The sequence below is a fragment of the Eleutherodactylus coqui genome, chromosome 7 (genome assembly GCF_035609145.1).
Source record: "Eleutherodactylus coqui strain aEleCoq1 chromosome 7, aEleCoq1.hap1, whole genome shotgun sequence".
Classification (NCBI taxonomy): domain Eukaryota; kingdom Metazoa; phylum Chordata; class Amphibia; order Anura; family Eleutherodactylidae; genus Eleutherodactylus; species Eleutherodactylus coqui.
In genome coordinates this window covers 137,181,545-137,196,453 of record NC_089843.1, presented here as the reverse complement: position 1 = coordinate 137,196,453, position 14,909 = coordinate 137,181,545, and positions in this window count along the sequence as shown.

Genomic DNA, 14,909 nt, shown 5'->3' with positions numbered 1-14,909 from the left:
AACCCAGCCACTGTAATGTTGTTAGCGCTATCTGCTTCCAGCACTGACCACATTAACAGTGCCATTGGGAAACAGATTATCGGCAGGGACCCTGAGTAGCAGACAAGCACCGATTATCTACTGATGACCTGTCCTGGAGACAGATAATCAATAGAAAAAATCCAAAAGGTTCCAGAAACCTCTTTAATATTATTCTGTGCTCAGAAATCTCTAGTTCCTGCAGTTTATTGCTATGCAAATTTAGGCTATCACATAGGAAAACTGTATAGTAAGAAATTAAATAGGTTAAACATCTTCATTAAGTCTTTTGTCAAATGGCCAAAAAATGACCCCATTGATTTACAATGGGGGTGTGTTGGCGTTTCCTTAAGGTTTCAATAGTTTTGACAGCTATAATAGCACTACATGCAGCACTATCCTTGCCCACCATGATGGAGTCCCTGAACTGAACCTCAGTCGACAGTGTAAACAGTGTGAAGATTGAAAGGGAATGTATATTATACATTGTTCTTTTTAATGAATGTTTTTTTCATGTCTGCAAAACTGTAGGGTGTGGCAACTTAGGGGTTACTCGCTCACATGAACGCCATCTTCTCCATCCAAGATGGTTGGCACTACTCCATTGAGACTCAGGAGACCAAAGCACTGCAAACTCTGGCTTTGCCAGCTTTATTTCCCACAGTAAAAAGGGTATAGCATCAACATACTGGAACATATAACAGCATCAGGGTTCGCAAGCAATATATCATGTAGAATGAAATGAAGAGCTGATGGAATCCTTAAATGGACATTAACTTTTCAAACAACTTGTGTTTATAAAATAGCCAGTGTGACAATTAGCTAAACTGTTTTTTTTTTAAATATCTAAAGTGATATTTTTGTGCAGTCTTCCTTTCTCCAACTTAATGTCCACTGTTTACTCTCACATGATTGATATAGGATGCTAGGACTGCAGAGCTGGGAGATGCGCCTTCATGCTCATTGATCTATATGCAGAAAGGAGAGGGAAAAAGACATGAATGTTTAAGCTGTTGCTGAGATTTCTGCTGCTGCTTATACACATGCACTCTGTTAAATCTTGCTGTACAGTTCTGCATGATGAGATTATGTATGTGTGTAATAGACACTTAGAGAGCAGAATCTCTACAGTCCTCTGTATAGGTCTATAGAACACAGCACACAGTAGCAGCTCCTCCCAACTGTCCTGTGAGGATGAAAAATCAAATATACACCCTACAGAGGAAAAAATGGAGAAAAATACAGGATAAAAGGCATATAATGGCCAGAAATAATATTTTTCCTCATATACATGCACAAAGCATCTTATTCCAAAAGGTCATCTCAAAAGTCAGGTACACTTCAACTTGAAAAGATTGGAAGTAGCAAGATCTCTTCCCAGTTGGAGAATAATATAATATATAATAGCAGCTGTCAATGTGACATAAGGCCTATAAAGCTAAAATGCCATATACGAAATACAATGCAATCAGATTTCTGTGACTGTATAACACTGTAATCTAAGCCCACTTCAAATAAACTACATGACACATGGTTTGTTGGCTACCCGAGAATGCAAAACTGAGAAAGATACAGATCAGCTCTGACACCTTACTTACTAACTATTTGATTATAAGTGAAGGCTACAGAAATAAAAAAAAATCATATTCATAACCCATTACACTTTTTATAACAATATTAAATATGGCGAAGGCTATTGCTCACAGCATCCAGTAATAGTTTTCTGAAATAAAGTACAAACACTTTCTGTATGACCATGAGTTTTGTGACACTAAGAACTATTAATGTAATAATCCAACATATGGCGATCATTAAGTTTTCGAAAGTGCTTTTACAGTAGCGTACTTACTAACAGAAAGGATAAAATGCCTAGCATAATAAAATATTATTCAGAATTGAATGTGCTATCAGCATCTGTACATACATAATGTTCTCCTCACACTAAAACTGCTGTGCAAATAGCTATTGAGTCTGAAATGTCTCAAGGGTAAATTCAAAGATTAATGTTTCAGCTGGATTTAGTTGTTTCGAAAGAATAGAACGGTTTTCTTGGTCATGTGGCAGTTACTTAGCTAACCTTCAAATGTCAGTTTCAGCAGAGTTCAGGCAGAACAATTCAGCTATTCAGGTTTCTTCTTTCTTCACGAGTAACATCTGTTTGCATGGCCTTTGTCCGTGAGACATGATGTTGGGTTGTATAACCTACACTGTGCCAGAGATTTAGGTCTTTGAAGAAATTCCAGTTATTTGTAGAGGAAAAGCTACTTTAACCTTAATAACAAAAAGGATCAAAACATCTTGTGCTACAGTACATAGATATGATAACGCCTAGTATCCATTCTATACAAGGGTAGGTTTTTTTGCTTATGTATATATTATGTTTCAAAATAATATCTGGGTCGTATTTAGTTTAAATTGTGTCCAGTTAAGGTCAGACAATTTTTATTTCTAGGAAAAAAATACATTCTTTTAACTAAACAGAAAAAAAAAGATCATAACCCATTCATACCCACCACATGTTAATGAATGGACTAATGTCATAGTCTCTTTGCCAGAAGTGCATTAATTTAGTGCTATCATTTGCACTGACAGCCTGATCTTGTAATCTGAATCTGGCGGGAAAATGAAATAAACATTTTCTTAAAAAAGCTGTGAATAGAGTACTCATTATGATGAAATGATACTAGTAGATTGTCATTCATGTTTGCATGTAAGCTATTCTCCCCAGGTACCTGCCACTTTTCTGGTCTGGGAAAAGTTGGGTGAATCCAGACAAATGTTTAAGTGTACTTTCTGTCAAGCAGAGCTCATTAATATTCATTTAACTGCTTTTCACCTGTACCAGAGAGGCCTTTGATCCCATTTGCTCCTTTTGGTACCAGCATGGAAGCCCTTTGCTGTAGTGATAATGAAATTAGCAATTTGCAAGATATCCCATTGTCTTCCTGCCATTCCAATACACTTTCTCCAGACTTGCTGACTGCGAATTACCTCCACTGAGATAGGACAAAGAAATAATTAATAATATCTACGTATTATGGATCATTTGAAGGTTCTAACTCAACAGCGGTTATATGTTTGAAACTGTAAGTGTACCATTGATGCAATGCATTCATTCCTGTGACTTGGTGACCCTTGAAATCCATTGAATTGTATACCTGTGAAGATGATCATCTGTGGCATATCATCTTTGGTATCCACGGGTAGCTAAATTTATACAATGAAATATAGCGGCCATAGCTTCCCTATTGGAGTGCTTCCTAGGAAAATATGGCCAGAATATTAACTTAGGTTTCCATACGGAAGATCTGTGCATCTACTTAGCCAGCCTTCGGTGATGTCATTAGGAGGATGGTGAAGGTGGGACCTTGAGGGACTTTAATACTATATGGGGATCCCCCCCCCCCCCCCCCTTCATTGTGAGACTAGGAGTTGCATGTGTTCTTCACCCCAGGAGTATTTGAAACAGCTCCATAGGCTGGCATTTTCTATTAAAGGGGTTGTCCCGCGCCGAAACGGTTTTTTTTTTTTTTTCAATAGCCCCCCCGTTCGGCGCGAGACAAACCCGATGCAGGGGTTAAAAAAGAAAACCGGATAGTGCTTACCTGAATCCCCGCGCTCCTGTGACTTCTTACTTACCTTGTGAAGATGGCCGCCGGGATCTTCACCCCCGGTGGACCACAGGTCTTCTGTGGGGTCCATTGCCGATTCCAGCCTCCTGATTGGCTGGAATCGGCACGTGACGGGGCGGAGCTACGAGGAGCCGCTCTCCGGCACGAGTGGCCCCATTCAGAAAAGAAGAAGACCGGACTGCGCAAGCGCGTCTAATCTGGCGATTAGACGCTGAAAATTAGACGGCACCATGGAGACGAGGACGCTAGCAACGGAACAGGTAAGTGAATAACTTCTGTATGGCTCATAATTAATGCACAATGTACATTACAAAGTGCATTAATATGGCCATACAGAAGTGTATACCCCCACTTTGTTTCGCGGGACAACCCCTTTAATTTATTCCTTTTTATTTTCATACTGCTTTGTGTGTATTTGTATGTTCCTTACCCTTTTGCAAAAATCTCCTTTTGTATATTTTTTATCAAAACACTGCTAACTTTTTTTAAAATAAAAATTTTGTTTAGTCATCCTCGAACACTTTAAGTAATCCATAATCCCGAAGTGTGTTAATTGTGTGCTGCCTGGTAGAAACTGAGGTGGCTGACCTACCTGTAAGAAACGGTCATTGATGGAAGCAAAATTTATTAGGGTGTGCTAGGCCATGCCAGGTGCAATTTGGGCTTCAGGCCTCAGTCACACGGGCGCATCGGCACCCGTACACCGGCGCTGACGCGCCCGTGTGACTGCAGGAATGAGACGGACGTACCTGCAGACGGCCGGCTCTCTGCAGCGCCGGAGGAAAGAACACATGACCGGCAATGAAGCCGGTCACATGTTCTTTCCTCCGGCGCTGCAGAGAGACAGCCGTCTGCAGGTACATCCGTCTGCTGGTGTCAGTCACACGGTCGCATCGGCGCCGGTGTACAGGTGCCGATGCGCCAGTGTGACTGAGACCTCATTTTGCACTAGTGCAAAATTCAGAAAGCAGAAAATAATTTAACACTTTGGTCTGCCCCTTGGTGCCATACTGTGACTGTGGGACCTGTAAACCCCGTTATCGTGACACTCATATTAAATGTGTTCCTGAATGCAGAAAACTTTACTTCTGCATTTGTTTGGTTGATAGGAAGCCCCACAACATTAAGAATGACCTCATAGATATTCCCTGTATCATTAGATCACTCCTATGAGTCATCTGTATATAGGGACAGGAATAGAGATGAGCGAACGTACTCGTCTGAGCTTGATACTCGTTCGAGTATTAGCGTGTTCGAGATGCTCGTTACTAGAGGCGAGCACCACGCGATGTTCGAGTTACTTTCACTGTCATCTCTGAGACGTTAGCGCGCTTTTCTGGCCAATAGAAAGACAGGGAAGGCATTACAACTTCCCCCTGTGACGTTCAAGCCCTATACCACCCCCCTGCAGTGAGTGGCTGGCGAGATCAGGTGTCACCCAAGTATATAAATCGGCCCCTCCCGCGGCTCGCCACAGATGCATTCTGACAGAGATCAGGGAAAGTGCTGCTGATGCTGGAGCTGCTATAGGGAGAGCGTTAGGAGTGATTTTAGGCTTCAAGAACCCCAACGGTCCTTCTTAGGGCCACATCTGACCGTGTGCAGTACTGTTGAGGCTGCTTTTAGCAGTGTTGCACAATTTTTTTTTTGTATATCGGGCGTGCAGAGCATTGCGTCCTCAGTCTGCAGTCATTGTACTGAGTATAGGGCCAGTACTGGTGAGGCAGGGAAAGAGATATCCAGGCTATATAGGCAGTGGGCTTTTTCAAAAAAATTGGGGAAAAATACTATTTTTGGGCTGCCTGTGACCGTCTTCAGTTTACTGCGTGTCTGCTGGGGGTAGTAGTCCTAATTAATACGCGTAGTAGTCCTAATTAATACGCAGCTAAGCGTTACAGCAGGCTTGCGCAAAATTGTTTCCTGGGTCTGCTGTCTCTGTTACATCACCGCCGTCATCCCGCCAGAGGGAAAGAGTATACATAATATTATACGCTGCCTACAGTATCTGTCTGCTGGGGGTAGTAGTCCTAATTAATACGCAGCTAAGCGTTTCAGCAGGCTTGCGCAAAATTGTCTCCTGGGTGTGCTGTCTCTGTTACATCACCGCCGTCATCCCGCCAGAGGGAAACAGTATACATAGTATTATACGCTGCCTACAGTATCTGTCTGCTGGGGGTAGTAGTCCTAATTAGTACGCAGCTAAGCGTTACAGCAGGCTAGCGCAAAATTGTTTCCTGGCTCTGCTGTCTCTGTTACATCACCGCCGTCATCCCGCCAGAGGGAAACAGTATACATAATATTATACGCTGCCTACAGTATCTGTCTGCTGGGGGTAGTAGTCCTAAATAATACGCAGCTAAGCGTTTCAGCAGGCTTGCGCAAAATTGTTTCCTGGGTCTGCTGTCTCCGTTACATCACCGCTGTCATCCCGCCAGAGGGAAACAGTATACATAATATTATACGCTGCCTACAGTATCTGTCTGCTAGGGGTAGTAGTCCTAATTAATACGCAGCTAAGTGTTACAGCAGGCTTGCGCAAAATTGTTTGCTGGGTCTGCTGTCTCTGTTACATCACCGCCGTCATCCCGCCAAAGGAAACAGTATACATAATATTATACGCTGCCTACAGTATCTATCTGCTGGGGGTAGTAGTCCTAATTAATACGCAGCTAAGCGTTTCAGCAGGCTTGCGCAAAATTGTTTCCTGGGTCTGCTGTCTCTGATACATCACCGCCGTCATCCCGTCAGAGGGAAACAGTTTACATAATATTATACACTGCCTACAGTATCTGTCTGCTGGGGGTAGTAGTCCTAATTAATACGCAGCTAAGCGTTACAGCAGGCTTGCGCAAAATAGTTTCCTGGGTCTGCTGTCTCTGTTACATCACCGCTGTCATCCCGCCAGAGGGAAACAGTATACATAATATTATACGCTGCCTACAGTATCTGTCTGCTGGGGGTAGTAGTCCTAATTAATACGCAGCTAAGCGTTACAGCAGGCTTGCGCAAAATTGTTTCCTGGGTCTTCTGTCTCTGTTACATCACCGCCGTCATCCCGCCAGAGGGAAACAGTATACATAATATTATACGCTGCCTACAGTATCTGTCTGCTGTATCAGCTCAGCATTTAAAAAAAATAGAAGCAAAATACTTAAGGCCTACTACTGGCCTTTGGCCACTTGACTGCTTCTGCGCTGTGAATTCCACTAGCTCAGTCATACGCACCTACGTCTCACTACAGGCGTGCGCAAAATTGATTCCTGGCTCTGCTGTGCGTTCCGTAAGAGATGTCAGCCTCCAACCACAGGCCAATAAGCGGCACATTTAATTACAGCTTTCTGTTTCTGCACTACTGGTAATACAGCATGCTGAGGGGTAAGGGTAGGCCTAGAGGACGTGGACGCGGGCGAGGATGCGGAGGCCCAAGTCAGGGTGTGGGCACAGGCCGAGCTCCTGATCCAGGTGTATCGCAGCCGACTGCTGCGGGATTAGGAGAGAGGCACGTTTCTGGCTCCCCCACATTCATCTCACAATTAATGGGTCCACGCGGTAGACCTTTATTAGAAAATGAGCAGTGTGAGCAGGTCCTGTCGTGGATGGCAGAAAGTGCATCCAGCAATCTATCGACCACCCAGAAATCTGCGCCGTCCACTGCTGAAACTCTGAATCCTCTGGCTTCTGCTCCTCCTTCCTCCCAGCCTCCTCACTCCATTATAATGACACATTCTGAGGAGCAGGCAGACTCCCAGGAACTGTTCCCGGGCCCCTGCCCAGAATGGCCAGCAATGGTTCCTCTCCCACCGGAGGAGTTTGTCGTGACCGATGCATAAGCTTTGGAAAGTTCCCAGGGCCCGGGGGATGAGGCTGGGGACTTCCGGCAACTGTCTCAAGAGCTTTCAGTGGGTGAGGAGGACGATGACGATGAGACACAGTTGTCTATCACTCAGGTAGTAGTAATTGGAGTAAGTCCGAGGTAGAAGCGCACAGAGGATTCGGAGGAAGAGCAGCAGGACGATGAGGTGACTGACCCCACCTGGTTTGCTACGCCTACTTAGGACAGTACTTCAGAGGGGGAGGCAAGTGCAGCAGGGCAGGTTGGAAGAGGCAGTGCGGTGGCCAGGGGTAGAGGCAGGGCCAGACCGAATAATCCCCCAACTGTTTCCCAAAGCGCCCCCTCGCGCCATGCCACCTTGCAGAGGCCGAGGTGCTCGAAGGTCTGGCAGTTTTTCACTGAGAGTGCAGACGACCGATGAACAGTGGTGTGCAACCTTTGTCGCGCCAAGATCAGCCGGGGAGCCTCCACCACCAGCCTCACCACCACCAGCATGCACAGACATATGATGGCCAAGCACCCCACAAGGTGGGACGAAGGCCGTTCACCGCCTCCGGTTTGCACCGCTGCCTTTCCCTCTGTGCCCCAACCTGCCACTGAGATCCAACCCCCCTCTCAGGACACAGGCACTACCGCCTCCTGGCCTGCACCCACACCCTCAACTCCGCTGACCTCGGCCCCATCCACCAATATCTCTCAGCGCACCGTCCAGCCGTCGCTAGCGCAAGTATTGGAGCGCAAGCGCAAGTACGCTGCCACGCACCCGCACGCTCAAGCGATAAACGTGCACATAGCCAAATTTATCAGCATGGAGATGCTGCCGTATAGGGTTGTGGAAACGGAGGCTTTCAAAGGTATGATGGCGGACGCGGCCCTGCGCTACTCAGTTCCCAGTCGCCACTACTTTTCCCGATGTGCCGTCCCAGCCCTGCACGACCACGTCTTCCGCAACATTGTACGCGCCCTCACCAACGCAGTTACTGACAAGGTCCACTTAACAACGGACACGTGGGCAAGCACAGGCGGGCAAGGCCACTATATCTCCCTGACGGCATATTGGGTGAATTTAGTGGAGGCTGGGACAGAGTCAGAGCCTGGGACCGCTCACGTCCTACCCACCCCCAGAATTGCGGGCCCCAGCTCGCTGGTAGTATCTGCGGCGGTGTATGCTTCCTCCACTAAACCACCCTCCTCCTCCTCCTCCTCCTCCTCCTCCTCCTACGCAACCTCTGTCTTGCAATCAAGATGTGTCAGCAGCAGCAGCAGCACGTCGCCAGCAGTCGGTGTCGCGCGGCACGGCAGCACAGCGGTGGGCAAGCGTCAGCAGGCCGTGCTGAAACTACTCAGCTTAGGAGAAAAGAGGCACACGGCACACGAACTGCTGCAGACCGACCGCTGGCTTGCACCGCTGATCCTCCAACCGGGCATGGTCGTGTGTGACAACGGCCGTAACCTGGTGGCGGCTCTGCAGCTCGGCAGCCTCACGCACATGCCATGCCTGGCCCACGTCTTTAATTTGGTGGTTCAGCGCTTTCTGAAAAGCTACCCACGCTTGTCAGACCTGCTCGGAAAGGTGCGCCGGCTCTGCGCACATTTCCGCAAGTCCCACACGGACGCTGCCACCCTGCGCACCCTGCAACATCGGTTTCATCTGCCAGTGCACCGATTGATGTGCGACGTGCCCACACGGTGGAACTCTATGCTCCACATGTTGGCCAGGCTCTATGAGCAGCGTAGAGCTATAGTGGAATACCAACTCCAACATGGGCGGCGCAGTGGGAGTCAGCCTCCTCAATTCTTTACAGAAGAGTGGGCCTGGTTGGCAGACATCAGCCAGGTCCTTGGAAACTTTGAGGAGTCTACCCAGATGGTGAGCGGTGATGCTGCAATCATTAGCGTCACCATTCCTCTGCTATGCCTCTTGAGAAGTTCCCTGCAAAGCATAAAGGCAGACGCTTTGTGCTCGGAAACAGAGGCGGGGGAAGACAGTATGTCGCTGGATAGTCAGAGCACCCTCCTGTCTATATCTCAGCGCGTTGAGGAGGAGGAGAGGGAGGAGGATGAGGAGGAGGGGGAAGAGACAGCTTGGCCCACTGCTGAGGGTACCCATGCTGCTTGCCTGTCATCCTTTCAGCGTGTATGGCCTGAGGAGGAGGATCCTGAAAGTGATCTTCCTAGTGAGGACAGCCATGTGTTGCGTACAGGTACCCTGGCACACATGGCTGACTTCATGTTAGGATGCCTTTCTCGTGACCCTCGCGTTACACGCATTCTGGCCACTACGGATTACTGGGTGTACACACTGCTCGACCCACGGTATAAGGAGAACCTTTCCACTCTCATACCCGAAGAGGAAAGGGGTTCGAGAATGATGTTTTACCACAGGACCCTGGCGGACAAGCTGATGGTAAAATTCCCATCCGACAGCGCTAGTAGCAGAAGGCGCAGTTCCGAGGGCCAGGTAGCAGGGAAGGCGCGGAGATCAGGCAGCATGTACAGCACAGGCAGGGGAACACTCTCTAAGGCCTTTGACAGCTTTCTGGCTCCCCAGCAAGACTGTGTCACTGCTCCCCAGTCAAGGCTGAGTCGGCGGGAGCACTGTAAAAGGATGGTGAGGGAGTACGTAGCCGATCGCACGACCGTCCTCCGTGACGCCTTTGCCCCCTACAACTACTGGGTGTCGAAGCTGGACACGTGGCCTGAACTCGCGCTCTATGCCCTGGAGGTGCTTGCTTGTCCTGCGGCTAGCGTCTTGTCAGAGAGGGTGTTTAGTGCGGCTGGGGGAATCATCACGGATAAGCGTACCCGCCTGTCAACCGACAGTGCCAACAGGCTTACACTCACAAAGATGAACAAAGCCTGGATTTCCCCAGACTTTTCTTCTCCTCCAGCGGACAGCAGCGATACCTAAACAATACGTAGGCTGCACCAGCGGACAGCAGCGGTACCTAAACAATACGTAGGCAGCACCCGCGGATGGAAGCATCGTTCTCTATCACCATCAAAAATGGGGACCTTTTAGCTTCATCAATCTGTGTATTATATTCATCCTCCTCCTCCTGCTCCTCCTCCTGAAACCTCACGTAATCACGCCGAACGGGCAATTTTTCTTAGACCCACAAGGCTCAGTCATATAATTTTTGTAAACAATTTTTATATGTTTCAATGCTCATTAAAGCGTTGAAACTTGCGCCTGAACCAATTTTTATTTTAACTGGGCTGCCGACAGGCCTAGTTACAAATTAAGCCACATTAACCAAAGCGATTAATGGGTTTCACCTGCCCCCTTGGTTGGACATGGGCAATTTTTCTGAGGTACATTAGTACTGTTGGTACACCAATTTTTTGGGGCCCTCGCCTACAGTGTACTCCAATTAATTTTTTGCCCACCTGCATTAAAGCTGACGTTACATCAGCTGTGCTGGGCACTGCAATGAGATATATTTATGTACCGCCGGTGGGTTCCAGGGAGCCACCCATGCTGTGGGTCCACAGGGAGTTGTAACTGCATGTGTCTACTTCTAAAGAACCCCAGTCTGACTGGGGCATGCAGTGTGGGCCGAAGCCCACCTGCATTAAACATGACATTACCTCAACTGTGCTGGGCACTGCAATGGGATATATTTATGTACCGCCGGTGGCTTCGTGGCACCCACCTATGCTGTCGGTCCACACGGAGTTGTAACTGCATGTGTCCACTTCTAAAGAACCGCAGTCTGACTGGGGCATGCAGTGTGGGCCGAAGCCCACCTGCATTAAACATGACATTACCTCAGCTGTGATGGGCAATGCAATGGGATATATTTATGTACCGCCGGTGGCTTCCTGGCACCCACCCATGCTGTCGGTCCACAGGGACTTCACAATAGGGAGTTGTACCTGCCTGTGTCTATGAATTAAAAACCCCGGTCAGGTCGGGGCATGCAGTGTGGGCCGAAGCCCACCTGCATTTAATCTGACGTTAGCTCTGCTGTCCAGGGCACTGCAATGGGATACATTTATGTACAGCCGGTGGGTTCCAGGGAGCCACCCATGCTGTGGGTGCACACGGAATTCCCATTGCAGAGTTGTACCTGCCTGTGACTATTTATAAAAAAAACGCGGTCTGACTGGGGCATGCAGACACCTTGACAGAATGAATAGTGTGTGGCACGTAGGTTCCCCATTGCTATGCCCACGTGTGCAGCTCCTGATGGAGGTGGCACAGGATTGGATTTCTCATTGCTTCTGTACAGCATTGTGGGCTATCGCCCCGCCACTTTTAAAGAGGGTCGCTGCCTGGCCGTGCCAACCCTCTGCAGTGTGTGCCTGCGGTTCCTCCTCATGGCAGACGCACTTATAAATAGACATGAGGGTGGTGTGGCATGAGGGCAGCTGAAGACTGTGCAGGGACACTTTGGTGTGCGCTGTGGACACTGGGTCGTGCGGGGGGGCGGGGGGGGGGGGGTTGGGCAGCATGTAACCCAGGAGAAGTGGCAGCGGAGTGTCATGCAGGCAGTGATTGTGCTTTGTTGGAGGTAGTGGTGCTTAGCTAAGGTATACATTGCTAATGAGGGCTTTTCAGATGTAAAAATTGTTGGGAGGGGGGTGGCCCACTCTTGCCGCTATTGTGGCTTAATAGTGGGACCTGGGAACTTGAGATGCAGCCCGACATGTAGCCCCTCGCCTGCCCTATCTGTTGCTGTGTCGTTCCCATCACTTTCTTGAATTGCTCAGATTTTCACAAATGGAAACCTTAGTGAGCATCGGCTATATACAAAAATGCTCGGGTCGCCCATTGACTTCAATGGGGTTCATTACTCGAAACGAACCCTCGAGCATCGCGTAAATTTTGTCCCGAGTAACGAGCACCCGAGCATTTTGGTGCTCGCTCATCTCTAGGCAGGAACATATAGAAAGTGTGCACCCTGCAAACTGTAATGTGGTAGTAAGAAAATAAGTGCTAAATTATTATAGAAACATGTAAAAAATAATAAAGGAGTAATAAAAAGTAATGAAAAAGAAAACTTGTTTCCCTAAAAAAGTACACATATTTCCAAACCCATACGCACTAAAGTTAGACATCCTACATGACATGAATGATTGTTGTATAGGCATAATGTGTTCTGGCATTAATATTTTTCTATGACACAACATGTACATTACCCCAAACATATAATAATTATCCTGGCCATCAATGTTAGTCTTTTGTAACCCGGCTCTATAGTTTCTGCTTTTGAGCCTTCACTAAATAATGTCCTTACTTGGATGATATCACCCATAAACAGAAGCGGCATCTGAGGTTAAGGGAGGTGATACATTTAACGCTTTCCAATCTATTTTTGGATTCAGGGCTTCCTAAAAGGCTTTCTCTTTTTGCTGTTATACAACGGTGCCATCTGCTGGCTAAAGCCAGTGTGTGTGCGCCAGGGAGACTCCGTCAGCGGAGTGGCTGGCAAAAGACAGTAAGAATACCCTGTTGGACATCTTCTGACATTGGAGCTGTACAAACTTCAGTGAGAATGTAGAAAGGCGTCAGACAGTGGATTGGAAAGGGTTAAAACTAAAATAGAGTTTTTCTTCTCGGCACTATAGCAACGTCATATTTTGAACAGCGTATAATTATTCGCTTTTTTTATGCAGGGCTGGTTTTAGAGAAAGCGTGACCCGGGCCAAAATGAAAAGTTGGCTTCCAAAAATGCAGAAATATGCTACAAAAACGGAGTCACATTCAATCAATTCATAAGGTAGTGTGCAGAGTGCTTCAGCGCTGACCTCTCCCTGCTGCAAGCAATGAAAGTGGCTAGAAAGAACACAGAAACGATCCAGCCAGGATCCTCTGAGGACTGATAAAGGTGGCAAAGGAAGCAAGCTGATGATACGGTAGTATATTGTAGCCTTGATTTTGGAGTGTGTCTGAGATAATTTGGAGCTCCATTTGTTTATACAGATCTCCAAATCTGCAGCTTGTCATCACATACTCATGCATTTAAAGAAAATACTGTTTTTCTCTATAGGCACCACTAGGGGAGCTCCTATCCCTGTAAGGAGATATTATGAAAAAGAAATAGCACAGAATTTTGGACCAAGATACATTTTTCACAAAAAAACAATGTTTTGAAAGCAGACTCTATCTCTTTGAATAGTATGTTGCAGTTTGGAGTCTGGATGCAGAGTAGACAGTAATGCACTCCAGTTCTTACTGACAACTCACAGAAGTATGTTGTGTGGAGAAGGATAATTGCAGTTCACACAAATTACCCTCTAAAGTTTCTGTATTGTGTTGTTAATATGTATACAGAACATTATGTTATGACATTACAGACTGTAATGACCTCATGCACAGCGTATTAAAGGGGTTGTTCCACTGTTTACTATTGCTGGCTTATCCCCAGGATAGGTCATTATCAGCCGCCAACGCTCAGGATCCCTGTCGATCGGCTCATCCCTGGACCCATCAATCTCACAATGGAGCTTCCTTTGTTGATGGAAGCAGACAGCTCCATAAAGTGTACAGTGGCCCTGACTGGTATTATGCACAGAGTCTCATTAAAGTGAATAGGATTCAGCATGCGATACCAGCCAGGGCCACTGCACACTGTACTGTCTGCTTCCAGCTGATCTGCTATTGATGCCTTATCCTGAGAATCATGCCCATGTAATTATGCATAGACAATACTGGTACTGGAATTGAATATTGCCTATATAAGCCAATAGATTGTATACTTCAATTGGCAGGATCCTCTGTTGTTCTGTTGCACTATTGGGAAACAGTAGTTTATGGGTAAGAAATGTAAGGGTATGTATACAAAGGACAGATTTTCTGTTGAAAATCCATATGAATTTCCTCCCCACTTTGGTGCAGAATTGCTTGCAGGTTTGTCACTCTAGAACATTTTAAATAACAAAATAAAAAATACTAACTTTCTCTTAAACCCCTCTGCAGAGTGTTACTTGCTCCCCTAACGATCATGCTTTGACCTATGTAACCACTGCAGTCTGTGATTGGCTGCAGTGGTCACATGTCAAAACTGAAGCCCAGGATGCAGAGACCAGTGGGGGCACAAGCAAGTTTCTGTAAGGGAGCAGGGAGTAATTTTTAAAATCATTGTAAAAATCTTTACTAGTGACCCTATATAACATATGTCCATACAGTTCAGCCTATCCCCCAATGTTGATCCAGAGGAATGCAAAAAACCCCAATGAGGTTGAAGCCAATTTTTTCCATTTAACCCATTATTGACTAAGCTTTTTTACATTTTTGTTTTTTCCTCCCTCCTTTTAAAAAAATCGTAACTACTTTATTTATCCATTGACATAGCTGTATGAGGGTTTGTTTTTTGCATGACAAGATGTATTTTTCAATGTTTCTGTTTATTGTACCATATAATGTACTGAAAAACGTAAGTGGAGAGAAATGAAATTCCGCTATCCTTAATTGCATCTTG